We start from the raw sequence: 12,829 nt of genomic DNA, 5'->3' as shown, positions 1-12,829 counted from the left end.
ATCTGTCTCCAGAACTTTGTCCTGGTGTATGTAGTGGAGGAGTGGCAAATACATGTAAGGTGATAGTAAGTTAATAGTGAGGCATGCACAAAATAATTATACATTATAAATCACAGAATCACAGAATTTCTAGGTTGGAAGAGACCTCAAGATCATCGAGTCCAACCTCTAACCTAACACTAACAGTCCCCACTAAACCATATCCCTAAGCTCTACATCTAAACGTCTTTTGAAGACTTCCAGGGATGGTGACTCCACCACCTCCCTGGGCAGCCTGTTCCAATGCCTCACAACCCTTTCAGTAAAGAAGCTCTTCCTAAGATCTAACCTAAAACTCCCCTGGCGCAACTTTAGCCCGTTCCCCCTCGTCCTGTCACCAGGCACGTGGGAGAACAGGCCAACCCCCACCTCTCTACAGCCTCCTTTAAGGTATCTGTAGAGAGCGATAAGGTCGCCCCTGAGCCTCCTCTCCTCCAGGCTGAACAAGCCCAGCTCCTTCAGCCGCTCCTTGTAGGACTTGTTCTCCAGGCCCCTCACCAGCTTCGTCGCCCTTCTCTGGACCCGCTCAAGCACCTCGATGTCCTTCTTGTAGCGAGGGGCCCAAAACTGAACACAGTACTCGAGGTGTGGCCTCACCAGAGCCGAGTACAGGGGGACGATCACCTCCCTAGCCCTGCTGACCACACTGTTTCTGATACAAGCCAGGATGCCGTTGGCCTTCTTGGCCACCTGAGCACACTGCTGGCTCATATTCAGTTGACTATCAACCATCACTCCCAGGTCCTTCTCATAAATAAATAATATGAATGTGTGGTGCAGTATTTGGGCTCATCTCTTAAAATTCCTCACTTCTTTCTCGTAAAGACTCTTTAGTGCATCTTTATGGGAGGAAAGTGTTTTGATACCATATCAACATCATTTGATTCCTGCTTGGTCACTTACACGTTACTAATGAATTTGGCATGAATTTTATAGACTCCTTAAAATGTTCTTCCCTCCTTTCCACTTTTCTCCTTCTTTCTTCCCCTCACTGTTTTAATGTTGTTTTTAATTTTAAATTTTCATCATATCATCAATCTTCAGGAATAAGCAAATGCATGATTTGAGGCACAGAGGAAGTGACCTGTGTTCTCATATCTTTTCCAGTAGCTGAACTCTTGTCTCTTGAGCCTTTGAGTGACTGTATGCCAGTCCTGGATTACAAATCTTAGATGAGTTTTAGGTTTTCACCCTTTGACCCCTGTTTGACTCATTTTTTTTCTGAAAATAATCTAGCACTTCATTGCCAGAAGATAGGAGGACCACAAGGTCCTTAGAAGGCCTAAGTAAAATGATTCAGAAGTCTTACTCCTTTTAACATGGTTTGACACCTAGTTAAATTAGAAATCCTCACTGAAGTGTGTTGGAAAAGACATCTTAGTCAATAGATGTCAAAGACTAAAAGAATACTGAGGACGATTACTGTCTTTCCAAAAAGAGAATCTCTCCAGCACTGGGATGAGTTCTATAGTCAATACGAGCATATATTGATATATATTCTATAATATGCCCTCTTCAGTGGGTAGAAAGAACTTTAGCTCTTGTCCTGACAGTCTTGCTCCTTTTTATAAACTCTGAAGTTCTGTTAAGTAAAAAACATTCTGAACAATTTTATACAAACTTCTCATTATTTAGCATGAAAATGAATTTACTTCAAACAATCTTCTGTCTTTCCTAAAATGTTATATTGGCGGATATTTGTTGGTAGTGGTTTTTTGTTTTGTTTTTTTTTTTGTTTTATACCAAGTCCAATTTAAATTCTTGCTGGTTGTGAAAACCCTGAAGTCTCTTTCTAGCTATACTGAAACTAACAAAGGAATGAAAATCCTGATGTTTATGTTAGTTTTTGGAAAGTTGCTATCTCTATATGATGAATTAGGCTCGACTAACAAGCTAAGCATCACAATTGAGAAGATTTCTGTTAATTGAACTTCAAAACTTTCATGCTGACTATTTGCAGGAGAGCATGCATGCTACAATCATCACTGTACTTGTACTTGTCTGTCAATTTTAATAGTGTCAGCAGTAACATGAGTTTTGCACTGATTTCCTTAACAGAAACTGGAGTTATGGGTATCCTGATGACAATAATAGGTTTTCAAAACCTTCCTGAAGCTTAACAGGATTTGACCATACACAGGTATGGTCAAATTTCATTAAAAAATAAAATAAAATCCAGTTATAACGACTGAATTATAACACAAATAGTGTATTTTAAGTCAGTTACACAGAAAAGGCTTTTTAGTTTATCAAGGCTGGTCCTCTGATAATGGGGACTTAATCTTCACAGAAGTTTAAACAAGATACTGTTGTAAGAACCTGTGTTCTGTGTTTTAGTGGAAACTTCTTTGTCACTTATAATCATTTCTCATCTGGTGTTTCTCTAATGAACATGATTTTCTTGATTATTCTTGCATGTGCAAAAGACTTGAATTCCCATACTAAATGTATAGAAATGTTTTCACTCATTCATATGGTAGCATCTTTTTTCCTTAAAGTGCACCCATATATAGTATTCCAGATGGGAGCTGGAGACTAGGTTTATGAGTCAGCTAGTAACAAACAGGAGGGTAAAGGGTGGCTGACAAGTAATGGGCAAAGACCTATGCTATCTTACATCCGGTAATGATTTCAGTCCCCTTAGGTGACGGACTGAGAAGCTCTGGCAGCATGTTCACAGTAGGTCAGTTCTTTCTCAGAAGTAAAAACTGAGTCTGAATTCCTTGCAAAAAAAAAAAAAAAATATTATATATATATATATAACAAATATATATAACAAATATATATATATAGCAAATATATATATATAATATATTATATATATTATATATATAATATTATATATATATTATATATATATATATTATATACATATATAGTTATATATATATATATATATATATATATATATATATATATATATAATGCATATAAATTGAGGGTATGGTCTTATTTCCAAGTTGAAAACTTTTTATTTACCTATTTGATCAATTTCTGTACGTAATTCTGTACTCTATAAATTTTCCTTGGGGTTATTTACAACATTTTCCAATGCAGTGTTGGTTGCAAGATAAATTAATTTGTCACTTATTTTCCTTTCTGCTATTTGATATGAATTTTAATATATTTAACATTAATAATAGCTTCTGCCTTAAGGAGTTTACAATAAAAAATAAGGGATATGTACAATATGTGACTAAGAATGTCTTGTTTACAATTATAAAGTTGCCTCTTTGCAGCTATTGAGAAAGCACTTCATTGTAGAATGGGACTAGAGTGAAAGACAGTTAATATCTTGGCTTTAACATAAAATCTTCCTTATCATGCTAGTCAACACCTTCAGAAAGTATTGTTGATGATGACAATAGCTACTCAAAGTTCACACAATTTCTGAAATATAAACAATATTTCAGGATAGCTTTTTCCCTCTTGCTTTTTCCATATACCATTTATTTTTCCTGTACTTAAATTGGTGCTCTGATGAATGAATAGATGTACACAGAGCCCTGATCCTTATCTTATTAGCCTTCTGGATCTGATTTTATCTCACTGAGACAGAATTTGGCTGCAGCTCAACACTTGCTGCTGTCAGGCATGTTACTGGGCATACTAAGAGCTACTTTGTCACTGTAATGGATTGCTGTATTAGGGACCAGCTCAACACTATTCAGCAAAGAGGTGAGAAATGTGCACACGTTTGGGAAAGTGTCCAAGCTGTTGACCTTAGTATTCACGGGAGGGATGAGTGTGCCCTGATGTGCTTTCTTGAACTTTGCACTGTTTATTTATTAAATATTGACAAATACTTCTACTGTAGTAAGTCTACTTCTGGGATTAGTTTCCTTCTACAGTATGGGGTTGCTCCATTTTGTTTCCTCATAAGAATTGTTTTACAAGAGCTTAAAACACTGTTAGTAAGAGGGCAATCCTTACTTTCAAAAATGTGTCCTTTTTACCAGAACTTTAATAACCTATGCCAAATTAACCTATATGCGGTTTAAATGCATGTAACACAATCATTGCAGGTCAGAAAGAGTTAAGTGTATAAAGTAAATGCAGTAACACAATAGCTTTCACTTACAGATCTTTGAAAAATGATAATTTTGAAAATACTTGTGTGCATATACATGTACATGATCTATGAGCAGAAACTTATTCAAGACTAATAACGCTCAGAGAGGAGACTATCATGTCTGGTGTTCACCTGCCTAGATGATATTTGTTTCTGTTGATAACCACAGAAAGCCATTTACAGTAGGTTTTATCTATACAACCTATACTAAGAAGATACCCTTTTTCACGTGATGTGGAAATCATAGGTTCTAAAGATGTGCTTTTTAAAGGCCTACAACCAATCTTGTTCACTTGCACTTAGTTTGCTACTCCTGATCTTTGAGGCCCTCCTCTACTCTAAGTTAGATGAATCTTTTTAGATGTGATTGGTTTTCATGCTTGGCAGTTCCCTCTGTTTATTCCTTTGATGGTTCACTGGTATGTTTTAACTAGAAAAATGTAATATTTTTGAAGATTACATTTTATGAAGCATTAGCTCTGAGGCCACGTGGGTAGCTGGACAGGTTCAGCAGCACAAGCAGAAATCAGTATGAGTGGGTGCTGCATACCTATTTTCTTAGTGGGAAAAAACAGTCACTGAATCATCCCTGACAGACAATTTGAGCAGCTCTACTTGCACAGTTGGACTCTCTTCTTGGACTTTTAGTTGTGAGACTTACTTTGTGTCCAGCTGTCAGATCATGCTTGTAATTTTTCACTTGCCTGAGTTTTCTTCTGTTTAACCCTCAGTTCAGTGATCAGGGCTGCAATCCTTTTCTGATTGACAGTGAACCTGAGTAGAAAATGCTTGCTTCATGTGAAAATGTCCTAAAGAATTTTTATATGATAAGTTAAAATATGTTTGTGGTTATTTTTTCATATTTGCTTTTAAAATTCCACAAGAATGATAATGATAATGATGGTAATAATGATAATAATAATAATAAATAAATAAACAAATAAACTGTGCTGCTGGTTCCCACTATGGCTTAGTGATCAATATCTGGTGTGTTTTCTCTGGTTTAGGTTGGAAAACCTATCATAAACTTTAGAAACTTTTCTGGTGGAAAAAGTACTTCAAGTTTTATATTCTCACAAAGGGCTTAGATTTTTGAAAGACAAAGAACTTAAAATTAACAGATATTGAGTTCAAAAATCTGTAGTTATTTCCAACCAGGTGTGTTTACCATAACTGTGCAAGTTCACCAATAAGCAAAAGTTTGATTACTATTTTTGCACTTTTAGAAGTGGACCTGGTGAGTGAAACAGACTTTTTCCTACTTATAAAGCTGTTTTCACATAGGAAAACATCGATTTTAGTTGCACTAATGTGTAACAGACGCCACCAAAACAGGGAGCTTCACCCACGTTGTGTGGTCTCCCAGCATGAGTGACCCCCCATCAGTGTTTTATACAAGGAGGAAAGAAAGTCTTAATTATTTACTCTCCTGCCATTTAAATTTGTCCTATTATGTACTAAATACAAGGTGATAGTTAAAAGTACATTAATACAGTGCACCAGTTGCTATAGCATTGCTTATCTTAAAGTCCCAAAATGCAAGTGATGTCATCTTGTTGCTCTTTTCAGCAAGATGGCTGCTAATCAGGAGATCTAATGAATAACATTTAACAGTATCACATCCACGTGCACACCATTAATTCATGAAGTAGTTCATTAGTGCTTCAACTTTGGTTTGCTATCCTCTCTTCACAGTAAAGAATGTATTGGGAAAGGCTTGCTAGCAGGCTTCCTTTGTAAGGTCTTACTGCTGAACTCATGAAAGAGTAAATTGAAGCATTATGAAAAGACACAGTTCAAATTAAATGATGTGTTGGAACAGAAGAATCAAAGCTACTTTCAAAAACATTGGTGTCATGGCTGTGAGACTTTTATATTCTGGCCAAATATTTTAATACTGAAATGGAACCCAGTTTGGAAGACCTGGTGGTGGAGTTGAAAGCTGTTTCCTGATTACTAATTGACTTATAAGGGGCTAAAGAGCATAGACAGGGCAGCATTAGCAAGAAATTGTGTTTTGTTTTCTTTTGTTTTTTTAAAAAAGAGAAAATCTATCCAAGTCACTTTTGATTGGAATTACCTGGACTCTTTACTTGAATGCTTCAGGGTATAGGATTTTTTAACATTTTGCCTCTAAGAAAACTGTGATATTTATGAGGATGTTTACAGTTGCTTCTGAAATACCCGTATTTGGCAGTATGAAAGACAAAATACTGAATTTTGCTGCCTTCTTGACTTGTTTCTTCTTGATGTACCATCTTTTCCTTACAATTATTCTATAGTTTTTGTGGATGCACTGTTATCTTTCGGACTATTACTGTTGGTTAGAAACAAGCACTACTTGTAGTTGTCCTTTTAAAATAAGGTGAAAAATAGCAAGGAAGTATAAAAGGAAGAAGATGCAGGAGGCAACTGGAGAGGTAAAGTAAGGTTGATATTAATGTTGAAACAGTAAGACACAAATGAGAAAACCTGTTATCCTGCAGAAAGCTTAAAGGCATTGAAAAGCGTCTTTTAAGATGCCATCCAGAACCGGTGGTAGTCTACAAGTTCTGTGTGTATATTTGTTTTTTAATTCCCTGGTAATCTGGTCCACTAAATGTGGGTCCCAAGCCACCTCCTGACTGGAATTAACTGTATTCCTAGGGGTGAAGTGGTCTGTTTTTCTGTTCTGTTTCTCTGCTTCAACTCCTTTGCTTTCACATTTATTCAGCTCTTTTGTATCTCATTTTCATAATTTATAATTTTTCTCTCTACAACTTTGTTTTCTTTGTAACATCTCTCTGCTCTGTTTAAATATATTTTTGCCTCCACTGCACTTCTGATTTAGATAATTCCTTCCTTTCCTTGCTTAATTCTTTTTCCATCCTCTACTGCCCTCTCTGATTAGTCTTTTTTTTGCTCCCCTCTGTGTTTGCTGTTCTTTCCTGTGCTCCTGACTTTTTGATCCATTGCCACAGTGCTTTGCCTGTCACCTTTATTATCATTTTTATTTTTTAATTTCCTTTCTTCTTTACACCTAATGGTATTAAGCCTATATCTTAATGTTTTTTCAGACCACCAAAATCAAGGTAAAATATTTAGACCAGTGAAATTATATGCAAATTGGAATTAAAGACAGACTTCTAAATTTCTCCTAATTTTCCTCTCTGAGGGTGAGGCAGAGCATCAAAAACCTCTTGTATATCAAAAGCATTTTCCTATTTATCAAAATGACTTGTAACAGTTGATTATTCCTTACTAAGTGGCCAAATTTGCTTCCATTGAATTTTTAGTTGACCTCAAGCTACATAAATTCTAGATATTTTCTTTGCTTGTGTTACATTAACACTCCAAAATGTACGATGAAGATTGAGATCACCATGGTATGTGAATTTCATAAAACACATTCCTAAAACACAAATAAGAAACAGAGTGAGTGATATCCCTGAAGATCTAGAGACAGGTTTTCAGAGATTTTAGAGCCAGGAATTTAATAGAAATCCTTCCCAGCTATAAGAGAGGGAAGTGAGCCAACACGAAGACAGACATGGACTTATTCCAAATCTAACAGGAGACCCATCCATGAAAAATAAAACAAGTATGCTGAGAGCTTTAGTCTCCAGCACCAGTGCTTTTTTGATCATTTGACTGTGGGAGGTCCTAATGACAAGACTTCCCTATTGCGTTATAAAACTATTTTTCTTATTCTGTGGTGCTATGCCTCTGCTGAGGAAAACAGGATGTATAGAAAGTGAAAAACTGAAACTGCCAACTTGCATTGTTCAAACGTCTTCCACTTTAAAAGAAATATGAAAAGCTATATTTAATTCAGAAGGCTGTTTTTCCTCTCCATAATAGGTTTGAACATAGACATTAACAAAATTAACACTGTTGTAGGATTAACACCTTCAAAGACCTGATATCCTCAGAATAGTAATTTTTAGCAATAGTCTTGTTTTCTTTCAATCTAGTAGTGGAAGACCCCTAATACCACACTCTTAGGTCATGCTTTCTTTCTACATCTTTCAAAGAGTCTTACAACCAGAGTTATAAAAATTATCATTATAATACATTTATATTATATATTTATATATAATATATATATTTATTTGCTTATATTTATTTATTACATTTATTTATATTTTATATATTTATATTACATATTTTATATAATTATAATAATTATCATTATTCACATTTTACCGCCAAACTTGTGCTTTCACGATAAAGGTTGATAAAGGTTTAAATCTTGTACAACATTTTTCTGCTCTGCTCCCTAATGCAAGGCTGAAATCCTGGCCTACCTGAAGTCAGTGGCAAACAGCCCCATTAACCTCCAATGGGGCACCCTCAGTGCCTGTCATCTATTTTACTTTCTCAGTTCTTAATACCTTGGAAAATTGAATTCACTGAAGCAATGTCTACTTTAGGCCAGGCTCTAGAGAATTTTAGCTGAAATTCATCCTTCAGAGATCTGAATGGATCATAAGTTTTGCCTTCCAGCAAATGGAGAATAAAGGGGCCCCTTAGTATTTCTAAGTATTTCTGCAAGTATTTCTGCAAGGGATCCTTGGTTTGGGGTTTAGTGTATTGTAGTTATTTCAGCAAGCTTTATTTAGCTGCAGGAGGCTGTCTTACAATTTGTCCAAATATTTTAGATGTACAACAGAAATGTTGAACTATATGAGCCTGATAAAGGTAGTAAAGTTCATCAGTTCATTGGAGCTTTAAGATTCAGATGAGGTAAAACAAAATAATAATAAAAACTTGAATAAAAAAATGCAATGTAAGTTTTCTTCAGTGTCTGTTATTTTTGTAGACTTATCAACATCAGGATGGCTTGAGCGTCTCTTGTTATTTAAAAAAGGTACCATTTGCAATTCCAGATTTCTTCATTTGATATATACATGTATGTCTCAACAAAAGCATACCCAGTGCTTGACTGTAGTCCATTCAATTAGTTATCTAACTGGAATAGGCAAAGTGGTGTTTAGTGCAATGAAAGTGCAGAGTTGATTGCTAACCCTACACATCTTAACATTTTATTTACCTGAACTTCTACATATCAATGAGGTTGAGACATCTGGATAATGAGAAGCTCAGAATTTCTTAACTCTTCCTTGTCATAAATCATAGCTCTTCCATGATTTTCCCTGTTTAAAGTTTTTGGAGGTTCAAAAGGAGTGGTGAGAATGTTTCTTAGAACAATTTGGAGCTCAGGAGACATGGGTTTCTCTCTCATTACCAACTGTTTCCATTGTGTTAACGGTCCCCTGAGTTCGCTTGGTATGTACAGAAATTTAGGGTGATACACATCAGCATGTGCCTCCAGGACAAACAAAATTTCTTTATAACCAACCTAAACCCTTCTAAGTGTAATGCAGTTAGTAAAGTAGTCTATACTTTACTTTTACTATGTTCTTAACTGCTTTAATCTAATTTATCTAACCTATCTTAATCAAATATTGCTAAATAGTTATTTTAAGTCTAATACATTCTCAGAGACTGCTTCTGAATTACTTTGTTTTGTTTTGTTTTGTTTTTGTTTGTTTGTTTTTTTTTGTCTTAAAAATTGCATTTTGGATTAAAGTGGAATCCCAACATACCCCCAAAGAAATCTCATCTGATCTTTGAATTTTTTTATCTGGTCAAAATGCTACTCCCTCCTCACACAAGCACTTTGAATGCTGAAAGAACAACATGGGTTTCTCATACTTAGTGACTGAATTCGAGAGGTAACAGGGGTGCCTTTGTGAAGGAAAGTACATAGGGAAAAGAAGCTGGTATGAAAGAGGGGTGAGGGGAAGGGGAGCCCTTCTGTGGCTTCTCTCTCAGCTTAAAATTGTAAGGATATCACTTCCCATTGTAAGGGTTCAAAGGGTTAATAGAAAGAGGGATTTTCATTGCATTGTGCACAGTACCTGTGATAGTCTCAGTTTAAACTTTAAAAGACAGGTGAAAAAAGAGAGAGAGATGAATGCCTGTCTTATATATTAGATAAATTGTTCATTCGTGTGAAATGCTGACCTCTGTCATCCTGCCAATCTGACTGGGCCCTAGGGTGAGCAGCTGCTTGAGTGCTGGTTGCAAAAGTTAAAGTTGTCTAGGGAGTATTTTAAAAGGACAGTGTCAAGGTTGGTGTACCCAAAATCTGACCTGTCTTTTTTTTTCTCCCTCTTACATCTATTTGAAAAGTTCCTGTGGTTCTTTATTATTTTAAATCTTCTGAAACAAAATTCTCTAATTGTTATTGAAGGCTAGTGTTTAGGAGAAGAAGCTGTGAAAATTCAACATTTAGTGTGGTAAAGCAGACATCAGGAAGAAAAAAAAATGCTGAAATGAAACACATGGGGGAAATGTCATTGAATTAGGTAATGATTAGGTACAGAAAATTCAGTCTGAATTCAGAAATTCAGGTAAGGAAGGGATCATTGCAAAAGAGAAAAGACAATTTTTACTCATGAAAATATCAATGTAGATCTAAATTTAAGTTCAAAAGAAGTTAATTTAGAACCTTTATTTTTGGTTTAGTAGGTTTTTGTTCTATTTATAACTTTTAATTATTCCTTGTTAATATTAGTTATATACTATTGTCCTGGTTTCAGTTAGGACAGAGTTAATTTTCTTCCTAGTAGCTGGTAGGGTGCTATGTTTTGGATTAGAATGAGAAGAGTGCTGATAACATGCTTGATGTTTTAATTGTTGCAGAGCAGTGCTTACACCAAGCCAAGGACTTTTCAGCTTCTTGCTCCGTCCTGCCAGCGGGCAGGCTAGGGGTGCAGCAAGAGCTGGGAAGGGACAGACCCAGGACAGCTGACCCAAACTGGCCAAAGGGTTATTCCATACCCTCTGACGTCATGCTAAACAATACATAGTGGTGGCTAGCTGGGATGGGGGGGCCGGACTGCTTGGGGATGGGCTGAGCATTGGTCAGCAGGTGGTGAGCAATTGCATTGTGCATCACTTGTTTCACACACATTATTAGTAGTAGTACTATTAACATTATTATCATTATTTTTTTTTTCTGTCTTAATAAACTGTCTTTATCTCAACTCACACGCTTCACTTTCCCATTTCTCTTCCCCATCCCAGAGAGGGAAAGGGGAAGGTGAGCGAACAGCTGTGTGGTGTTTAGCTGGTGACCAGGTTAAACCACAACAACTATTTCTGCTATACCTGAAATATACTCTTGCCTCAAATTTATTTCCTTTTCTTGATGGCCTAATTAAAAACATATTACATCAATAACATTTTCTTCACTACAACATAGTATCCTAAGAGTCTCACCACTTGCTAGAAAAGCTATCACACAAATATTTTACCTACTCAAATAATTTCTAGTGTAATTGGAAAATAACTGTACATGCAATTGACAAAAGGAAAGGACAAGAGAAAGCAGTGACATTAAAGAAAAACTTTTTTTTTTTCACATAAATATGGTATTTCCCAGAAAATGCAAAAGAAAAACTTTAAAACATGAACTTTGAGGGTCACAGTTCATCATTTGTTTACCCTACAAAATTTCAGAGCTGAGATTAAAAAGAACATCATGTAATATATTGTGTGGTCACAAGAGGGCACCATATTAGACACACGTTCACTTTTGAGTTAACCTTTCCAAGCTTTCATGAGTTTATCCTGTTTTTTAAAAAGTTTTCCAATGAACTGCGAGGTTCATTTCTGATTTCCTTCTCAGTCCTGAAAAACGGGCAGCTATTAATAAACTATGGTACGTCACAATCTATTTTCCAACTCCGAAATGTTATTTTTCTTCCTCTCTATGTTAGGTAGGCTTTTTCTTAAATCCTGGAGGAGTATATCGTGTTGCCCTGTGCAGTGGGATAGGGCAGCTGTAGTACCTGTGTGGAGAAGTGTCAGTTGCTGGTCCGTTTTCAAGTTTACAGGAGTGGTCACAGAGAATATGGAGTCTGAGGGACAATAGGATCCTATACCCCTTCCCAACCCAAAGCCTCACAGTTCGTGCTAGACCTTGGAAATATCACTTTTTCAAAGTCTTTGAAAGATATACCAAATTGCAGTACTTTCTAACAAAGATGTTAACTGATTTTCCCCCATTCACACCCCACACATCACCTTTTCCTAGACAAACCTCTATAATGATTTCTAAACTCTATTTATCTTTGTAGCTAAGATTAAAATTTCCCATGTTCTCTGAAGTAAAGACCAGACAGCAGTAAAGAAGCTGTCTTGGTTAAAAGACACTCTGCCTCCTGTCAACAAGGCTATTTAGTGTTTATCTCTATTACATCCATCTGTAGCTAATTCTATAGGTATTGTAATAGTGCCCTCCAGAGGAATTTTGAAGGAATTAAAATATTCGGAGCTAATACAAAAGATGTTTTAAAAGTGGATGCAACAGGAAAATGGAATATTATTAAAATGATAAAATACTTGAACCTCGTAGGAAAATAAAACCTCAATATAAAAGCTGTTTCTATTTTGCATGTGCACTTACATCTAAGAAAACCGTATCCTACTTACAATAGGCTTCTTCATAGCCTGATAGCAAACGTGAAGTTTGCATAACACCATTTGAATGAAGGAGATAAAAGTAGATCAACCAAGTGAAGAATAAGATAACTATTTCTAGTATGGATCAGTAAAGGACATGAACAATGTATTATGAGTGGGCTCCAGCCCGTTTAGGCTGTCTGGATTTTTCCTGGACTTGCTGCTGTGAAGTAGACATGGCACAGTTAACTGAGGCAGTAAGAA

This window comes from Anas acuta, chromosome 1 (genome assembly GCF_963932015.1).
Source record: "Anas acuta chromosome 1, bAnaAcu1.1, whole genome shotgun sequence".
NCBI lineage: Eukaryota > Metazoa > Chordata > Aves > Anseriformes > Anatidae > Anas > Anas acuta.
Note: the sequence above shows the minus strand (reverse complement) of the source record.